This window comes from Oncorhynchus masou, chromosome 29 (genome assembly GCF_036934945.1).
Source record: "Oncorhynchus masou masou isolate Uvic2021 chromosome 29, UVic_Omas_1.1, whole genome shotgun sequence".
NCBI classification, from domain to species: domain Eukaryota; kingdom Metazoa; phylum Chordata; class Actinopteri; order Salmoniformes; family Salmonidae; genus Oncorhynchus; species Oncorhynchus masou.
In genome coordinates, this window is record NC_088240.1 from 91,980,143 (window position 1) to 91,989,656 (window position 9,514).

Consider the following 9,514-nt stretch of genomic DNA (forward strand, 5'->3'; position numbering starts at 1 on the left):
AGGTAGAGAGGTAGGTAGAGAGAGGTAGTGGGAGGTAGAGGGAGGTAGAGGTAGAGGGAGGGAGAGAGGTGGAGAGGTAAAGGTAGAGTGGTAGAAAGGGAGAGGTAGAGGTAGAGAGGTAGAGGGAGGGAGAGAGGTAGGTAGATAGAGGGAGAGGTAGAGAGAGGTAGTGGGATGTAGAGGGAGGGAGAGAGGTAGAGGGAGGGAGAGAGGTAGAGGGAGAGGTAAAGGTAGAGAGGTAGGTAGAGAGAGGGAGAGGTAGAGAGAGGTAGTGGGAGGTAGAGGGAGGTAGAGGTAGAGGGAGGGAGAGAGGTGGAGAGGTAAAGGTAGAGTGGTAGAGGTAGAGGGAGGGGGAGAGGTAAAGGTAGGTAGAGGTAGAGAAGTAGAGAGAGAGGTAGAGAGAGAGAAAGAGGTAGGGAGAGAGAGGTAGGTAGAGAGAGGTAGAGGTAGGGGTAGAGAGGTAGAGGTAGGGAGAGAGAGGTGGAGAGAGAGGTAGAGGTAGAGGGTGTGGTGTCAGGAAAATAACCTCACACTCAACGTCAACAAAACTAAGGAGATGATCGTGGACTTCACGAAACAGCAGAGGGAACACCCCCCTATTTGCATTGATGGGACAATGGAGAGGGTAGTAAGTTTTAAGTTCCTTGGCGTACACATCACGGACAAACTGAATTGGTCCACTCACACAGATCGCGTTGTGAAGAAGGCGCAGCAGCGCCTCTTCAACCTCAGGAGGCTGAAGAAATTCGGCTTGTCACCAAAAGCACTCACAAACTTCTACAGATGCACGATCGAGAGCATCCTGTCGGGCTGTATCACCGCCTGGTATGGCAACTGCTCCGCCCTCAACCGTAAGGCTCTCCAGAGGGTAGTGAGGTCTGCACAACGCATCACCGGGGGCAAACTACCTGCCCTCCAGGATACCTACACCACCCGATGTTACAGGAAGGCCATAAAGATCATCAAGGACAACAACCACCCGAGCCACTGCCTGTTCACCCCGCTATCATCCAGAAGGCGAGGTCAGTACAGGTGAATCAAAGCTGGGACCGAGAGACTGAAAAACAGCTTCTATCTCAAGGCCATCAGACTGTTAAACAGCCACCACTAACATTGAGTGGCTTCTGCCAACACACTGACACTGACTCAACTCCAGCCACTTTAATAATGGAAAAATTGATGTAAAAATGTATTACTATCTACTTTAAACAATGCCACTTTATATAATGTTTACATACCCTACATTACTCATCTCATATATACTGTACTCTATACAATCTACTGCATCTTGCCTATGCTGCTCTGTACCATCACTCATTCATATATCTTTATGTACATATTCTTTATCCCCTTACACTGTGTATAAGACAGTAGTTTAGGAATTGTTAGTTAGATTACTCGTTGGTTATTACTGCATTGTCGGAACTAGAAGCACAAGCATTTCGCTACAATCGCATTAACATCTGCTAAGCATGTGTATGTGACAAATACATTTTATTTTGAGGTAGAGGGAGAGGAAGAGAGAGGTAGAGGTAGAGAGAGAGAGAGGTAGAGAGAGGTAAAGGGAGAGAGAGGTAGAGGGAGGTAGAGGGAGGTAGAGGGAGAGAGAGGTAGAGGTAGAGAGAGAGAGGCAGAGAGAGAGAGGTAGAGAGAGGTAGAGAGAGGCAGAGAGAGAGAGAGAGAGGTAGAGAGGTAGAGAGGTAGAGAGAGAGAGGTAGAGAGAGGCAGAGAGAGAGAGAGGTAGAGAGAGAGAGAGAGAGGTAGAGAGAGAGAGAGGTAGAGAGAGGTAGAGAGAGAGAGGTAGAGAGAGAGAGAGAGAGGTAGAGAGAGAGAGGTAGAGAGAGGCAGAGAGAGATAAAGGGAGAGAGGTAGAGAGAGATAAAGGGAGAGAGGTAGAGAGAGAGAGGTAAAGGGAGAGAGAGGTAGGGAGAGAGAGGTAGAGAGAGAGAAAATACTTGAATCAGTCAAAGAGCCCATTGCCCTTTACGGTTGTGAGGTCTGGGGTCCGCTCACCAACCAAGGTATCCTGGAGGGCACAAAATGGGACAAACACCAAATTGAGACTCAGCATGCAGAATTCTGCAAAAATATACAACGAAGAACACCAAATAATGCATGCAGAGCAGAATTAGGCCGATACCCACTAATTATCAAAATCCAGAAAAGAGCTGTTAAATTCTACAAACACCTAAAAGGAAGCGATTCCCAAACCTTCCATAACAAAGCCATCACCTACAGAGAGATGAACCTGGAGAAGAGTCCCCTAAGCAAGCTGGTCCTGGGGCTCTGTTCACAAACACAAACAGACCCCACAGAGCCCCAGGACAGCAACACAATTAGACCCAACCAAATCATGAAAAAACAAATAGATAATTACTTGACACATTGGAAAGAATTAACAAAAAAACAGAGCAAACTAGAAAGCTATTTGGCCCTACACAGAGAGTACACAGCGGCAGAATACCTGACCACTGTGACTGACCCAAACTATTTAATATATGACATTTGTAATATCTTTATTGCTTTGAAACTTCTATATGTGTAATGTTTACTGTTCATTTTTATTGTTTATTTCACTTCTGTATAATATCTACCTCACTTGCTTTGGCAATGTTAACACATGTTACCCATGACAATAAAGCTCATTGAATTGAATTGAGAGAGAGAGAGAGAGAGAGAGGTGTAGAGAGAGAGAGGTGTAGAGAGAGAGAGAGAGAGGTGCAGAGAGAGAGATTTAACAGAGTAATAAAAATATGTAATGCCTCAATAAAAGGACATTAACACAGCACTTCTCATTAGTGGTAACTTCCCTCCTTCCAGCTCTCTCTCTCTCTCTCCATCTCTCCATCTCTGTCCTCTCCCTCCATTTTCTATCTCTCTCTCCCATCTCCACCCCCTCTCTCTCTCTCCCATCTCCACCCCCTCTCTCTCTCCCATCTCCACCCCCTCTCTCTTTCCCATCTCCACCCCTCTCTCTCCCATCTCCACCCCCCTCTCTTCGTCTCTCTCTCTCCCCCTGCTCTCTCTCTCTCTCTCTTTTTCCCTACTCTTCCTTCATTCCAAAAATATTTACGATTAGAGAGGGTAGGGGGGGGTTTAAGTGAAGAGCAGACAAATTGCATTCTCAAACTGTATTACTGTCTCTGCACTTGGAAATGAAAAACGAACAATAAGCCTGCAATCAACATTCTCCCACAGGCACCGTGTCAAACTCCCATACGACCCCTTAGATTAGCACCTGAGTCCCAAATGGCATCCTATTCCCTATATAGTGCACTACTTTAGACCAGGGCCCTATTCCCTATATAGTGCACTACTTTAGACCAGAGCCCTATTCCCTATATAGTGCACTACTTTAGACCAGAGCCCTATTCCCTATATAGTGCACTACTTTAGACCAGGGCCCTATTCCCTATATAGTGCACTACTTTAGACCAGGGCCCTATTCCCCATATAGAGCACTAATTTAGACCAGGGCCCTATTCCCTATATAGTGCACTACTTTAGACCAGGGCCCTATTCCCTATATAGTGCACTACTTTAGACCAGGGCCCTATTCCCCATATAGTGCACTACTTTAGACCAGGGCCCTATTTCCTACATAGTGCACTACTTTAGACCATTGTCCTATTCCCTATATAGTGCACTACTTTAGACCAGGGCCCTATTCCCTATATAGTGCACTACTTTAGACCAGGGCCCTATTCCCCATATAGTGCACTACTTTAGACCAGGGCCCTATTCCCTATATAGTGCACTACTTTAGACCAGGGCCCTATTCCCTATATAGTGCACTACTATAGACCAGGGCCCTATTTCCTATATAGTGCACTACTTTAGACCAGAGCCCTATTTCCTACATAGTGCACTACTTTAAACCATTGTCCTATTCCCTATATAGTGCACTACTTTAGACCAGGGCCCTATATAGTGCACTACTTTGGACCAGGGCCCATTCGGCACTACGTAGGGAATAGGGTGCCATTTGGGATACAAACCGCTAGTGTGATGCTATTCTGATTTGTGATATCAGTGATGAGAGCTTCAGGGTTAAACATCACTACAGTTTGGAACATTATGTTGCCCTCTGGACTGAAGTCCTTATTGGAATTCATAACGTCATTATTTTTTTTTAGACTCGAGAAAGGTGTAATTGATGGGTCTGCCTGTACTAATGATGCATTGTGGGAGTTCTTTGTCATTAGAAAAGCAGTACTTGCCTAGAGGCAGGCTAATTGCAGCCACTTGAAATGAGTTGAAAATGCACGGCGTGATCTGAGATTAATTAACGCAGCGATGATAGCTAGGTATCAGTAGAATAATTTAAATGTGATTTACACACAGAGGTATTTATCAAATCGTTAGTAATGAACTACTGTAATAATCAGGCTGCAGATGTATAGGTGCTTTACAGTACGGTATGGCTTGTTAGAGGAGGACCAAAATGCAGGGTGGTAATATTGATACATGATTAATAAATGAATAAACACGAACAATACAAAACAAGAAACGTACCGTGAAAACCTAAACAGCCGTACCTGGGCGCACACTAACACTGAGACAGGAACAATCACGCACGAAACACTCAAAGAATATGGCTGCCTAAATATGGTTCCCAATCAGAGACAACGATAAACACCTGCCTCTGATTGAGAACCACTCCAGACAACCATAGACTTTTCTAGATAACCCCACTAAGCCACAATTCCGATACCTACAAAAACCCCAAGACAAAACACACCACATAATTAACCTATGTCACACCCTGGCCTGACCAAAATAATAAAGAAAACACAAAATACTAAGACCAGGGTGTGACAGTGCTTTACAGTATGGCTGTTAAATGTTGAATGAATGAACATTTCCGGTTCCGGAATGTAGTGATATCATGGATGTAGTGATATCATGTATGTAGTTGGAGCGAGCGGTCGCATCTACACTTCGGTCCGCAGGTAGTATAACTTTTCATTACATTTTCATTACATTTCATTATAGTACAACGGTTTGATTTGTCTAATCTTAGCAATTTCTTCTTAGCTAGCTACATAGCCGTCTTTGTATCAAAGATAATTGCGTAATTATCGTATTTCGTATTTCGTCGTCCTAACGTAGTCTACACTGCTATCTGCCCAGCAGCTAGCTAACGAATACCAGCACACACCAGCAATAGAAACTATTCACTCAACTGAACGACTCGATGAGTGTAGTGTTAGCTAGCTTCATAGTTGTCTTTGCTGTCTTCGTATCCAAGATAATTGTGTAGTTTAGAGTGTGTAGACTTAGAGTGATTATCTTAATTTACCGAGGTTAGCTAGCCAGCTATTTGTCGGCCTTAACGTAGGAGATACTGCTAGCTAGCTAGCCAACAGCTAGCCAACGTCTACCGAATAGAACTTCAACAACCCGGTCAACATTCCGCTTCGCTCCACAGGTAGTATCACATTTTCATTTCACTTTATTACAGTACAACGGTTTGATTTGTTTGATCGTAGCTAGCTAGCTACATAGCCGTCTTTGTATCTAAGACAATTGTGTAGTCTAGAGCGATTTTCTAGGTTAGCTAGCCAGCTATTGTCGTTCTTTTAACGTAACGTAACGTAATCAACACTGCTAGCTAGCCAGCTAGCCCCGAATAGCAGCACTGTAGAAACCATTACACTCGACGGAACGACTTGATTAGTGTAGTGTCAACAACGCAGCCACTGCCAGCTAGCCTACAAAGTCAACAACGCAGCCACTACCAGCTAGTCTACTCCAGCAGTACTGTATCATTTCAATCATTTTAGTCAATAAGATTCTTGCTACGTAAGCTTAACTTTCTGAACATTCGAGACGTGTAGTCCACTTGTCATTCCAATCTCCTTTGCATTAGCGTAGCCTCTTCTGTAGCCTGTCAACTATGTGTCTATCGATCCCTGTCCTCTCCTCTCTGCACAGACCATACAAACGCTCCACACCGCGTGGCCGCGGCCACCCTAATCTGGTGGTCCCAGCGCGCACGACCCACGTGGAGTTCCAGGTCTCCGGTAGCCTCTGGAACTGCCGATCTGCGGCCAACAAGGCAGAGTTCATCTCAGCCTATGCCTCCCTCCAGTCCCTCGACTTCTTGGCACTGACGGAAACATGGATCACCACAGATAATACTGCTACTCCTACTGCTCTCTCTTCGTCCGCCCACGTGTTCTCGCACACCCCGAGAGCTTCTGGTCAGCGGGGTGGTGGTACCGGGATCCTCATCTCTCCCAAGTGGTCATTCTCTCTTTCTCCCCTTACCCATCTGTCTATCACCTCCTTTGAATTCCATGCTGTCACAGTTACCAGCAGTTACCAGCCCTTTCAAGCTTAACATCCTTATCATTTATCGCCCTCCAGGTTCCCTCGGAGAGTTCATCAATGAGCTTGATGCCTTGATAAGCTCCTTTCCTGAGGACGGCTCACCTCTCACAGTCCTGGGCGACTTTAACCTCCCCACGTCTACCTTTGACTCATTCCTCTCTGCCTCCTTCTTTCCACTCCTCTCCTCTTTTGACCTCACCCTCTCACCTTCCCCCCCTACTCACAAGGCAGGCAATACGCTCGACCTCATCTTTACTAGATGCTGTTCTTCCACTAACCTCATTGCAACTCCCCTCCAAGTCTCCGACCACTACCTTGTATCCTTTTCCCTCTCGCTCTCATCCAACACTTCCCACACTGCCCCTACTCGGATGGTATCTCGCAGTCCCAACCTTTGCTCTCTCTCCCCCGCGACTCTCTCCTCTTCCATCAAATCATCTCTTCCCTCTGCTCAAACCTTCTCCAACCTATCTCCTGATTCTGCCTCCTCAACCCTCCTCTCTTCCCTTTCTGCATCCTTTGACTCTCTATGTCCCCTATCCTCCAGGCCGGCTTGGTCCTCCCCTCCCGCTCCGTGGCTCGACGACTCATTGCGAGCTCACAGAACAGGGCTCCGGGCAGCCGAGCGGAAATGGAGGAAAACTCGCCTCCCTGCGGACCTGGCATCCTTTCACTCCCTCCTCTCTACATTTTCCTCCTCTGTCTCTGCTGCTAAAGCCACTTTCTACGACTCTAAATTCCAAGCATCTGCCTCTAACCCTAGGAAGCTCTTTGCCACCTTCTCCTCCCTCCTGAATCCTCCTCCCCCTCCCCCTCCTCCCTCTCTGCAGATGACTTCGTCAACCATTTTGAAAAGAAGGTCGACGACATCCGATCCTCGTTTGCTAAGTCAAACGACACCGCTGGTTCTGCTCACACTGCCCTACCCTGTGCTCTGACCTCTTTCTCCCCTCTCTCTCCAGATGAAATCTCGCTTCTTGTGACGGCCGGCCGCCCAACAACCTGCCCGCTTGACCCTATCCCTCCTCTCTCCTCCAGACCATTTCCGGAGACCTTCTCCCTTACCTCACCTCGCTCATCAACTCATCCCTGACCGCTGGCTACGTCCCTTCCGTCTTCAAGAGAGCGAGAGTTGCACCCCTTCTGAAAAAACCTACACTCGATCCCTCCGATGTCAACAACTACAGACCAGTATCCCTTCTTTCTTTTCTCTCCAAAACTCTTGAACGTGCCGTCCTTGGCCAGCTCTCCCGCTATCTCTCTCAGAATGACCTTCTTAATCCAAATCAGTCAGGTTTCAAGACTAGTCATTCAACTGAGACTGCTCTTCTCTGTATCACGGAGGCGCTCCGCACTGCTAAAGCTAACTCTCTCTCCTCTGCTCTCATCCTTCTAGACCTATCGGCTGCCTTCGATACTGTGAACCATCAGATCCTCCTCTCCACCCTCTCCGAGTTGGGCATCTCCGGCGCGGCCCATGCTTGGATTGCGTCCTACCTGACAGGTCGCTCCTACCAGGTGGCGTGTCTCCTCGCCACGCGCTCTCACCACTGGTGTCCCCCAGGGCTCTGTTCTAGGCCCTCTCCTATTCTCGCTATACACCAAGTCACTTGGCTCTGTCATAACCTCACATGGTCTCTCCTATCATTGCTATGCAGACGACACACAATTAATCTTCTCCTTTCCCCCTTCTGATGACCAGGTGGCGAATCGCATCTCTGCATGTCTGGCAGACATATCAGTGTGGATGACGGATCACCACCTCAAGCTGAACCTCGGCAAGACGGAACTGCTCTTCCTCCCGGGGAAGGACTGCCTGTTCCATGATCTCGCCATCACAGTTGACAACTCCATTGTGTCCTCCTCCCAGAGCGCTAAGAACCTTGGCGTGATCCTGGACAACACCCTGTCGTTCTCAACTAACATCAAGGCGGTGGCCCGTTCCTGTAGGTTCATGCTCTACAACATCCGCAGAGTACGACCCTGCCTCACACAGGAAGCGGCGCAGGTCCTAATCCAGGCACTTGTCATCTCCCGTCTGGATTACTGCAACTCGCTGTTGGCTGGGCTCCCTGCCTGTGCCATTAAACCCCTACAACTCATCCAGAACGCCGCAGCCCGTCTGGTGTTCAACCTTCCCAAGTTCTCTCACGTCACCCCGCTCCTCCACTCTCTCCACTGGCTTCCAGATGAAGCTCGCATCCGCTACAAGACCATGGTGCTTGCCTACGGAGCTGTGAGGGGAACGGCACCGCAGTACCTCCAGGCTCTGATCAGGCCCTACACCCAAACAAGGGCACTGCGTTCATCCACCTCTGGCCTGCTCGCCTCCCTACCACTGAGGAAGTACAGTTCCCGCTCAGCCCAGTCAAAACTGTTCGCTGCTCTGCCCCCCCAATGGTGGAACAAACTCCCTCACGACGCCAGGACAGCGGAGTCAATCACCACCTTCCGGAGACACCTGAAACCCCACCTCTTTAAGGAATACCTAGGATAGGATAAAGTAATCCTTCTCACCCCCCCCCTTAAATGATTTAGATGCACTATTGTAAAGTGTCTGTTCCACTGGATGTCATAAGGTGAATTCACCAATTTGTAAGTCGCTCTGGATAAGAGCGTCTGCTAAATGACTTAAATGTAAATGTTAAATGTAATAAAATGAATGAATGAATCAGCCAACGTTTCTCCCATTGTGATTCATCCACTCATCTTTTCCTTGGTTTGTTGGTTCGGAAAGACAGAGTATGTTATTGAGTCATGTCCCAGCCACTGACAGAGAGATTTAAACCTCTGATACAGACTGAAGGACACAATGTTTACGCTTCCTGACAACAATATTTACATCAACGATATGAATATTTACATCAACGATATGAATATTTACATCAACTATATGAATATATACACCAACTATATGAATATTTACATCAACGATATGAATATTTACATCAACTATATGAATATTTACATCAACGATATGAATATTTACATCAACTATATGAATATTTACATCAACGATATGAATATTTACATCAACTATATGAATATTTACATCAACTATATGAATATTTACCTTACCTATATGAATATTTACATCAATGATATGAATATTTACATCAACTATATGAATATTTACATCAACGATATGAATATTTACATCAACTATATGAATATTTAC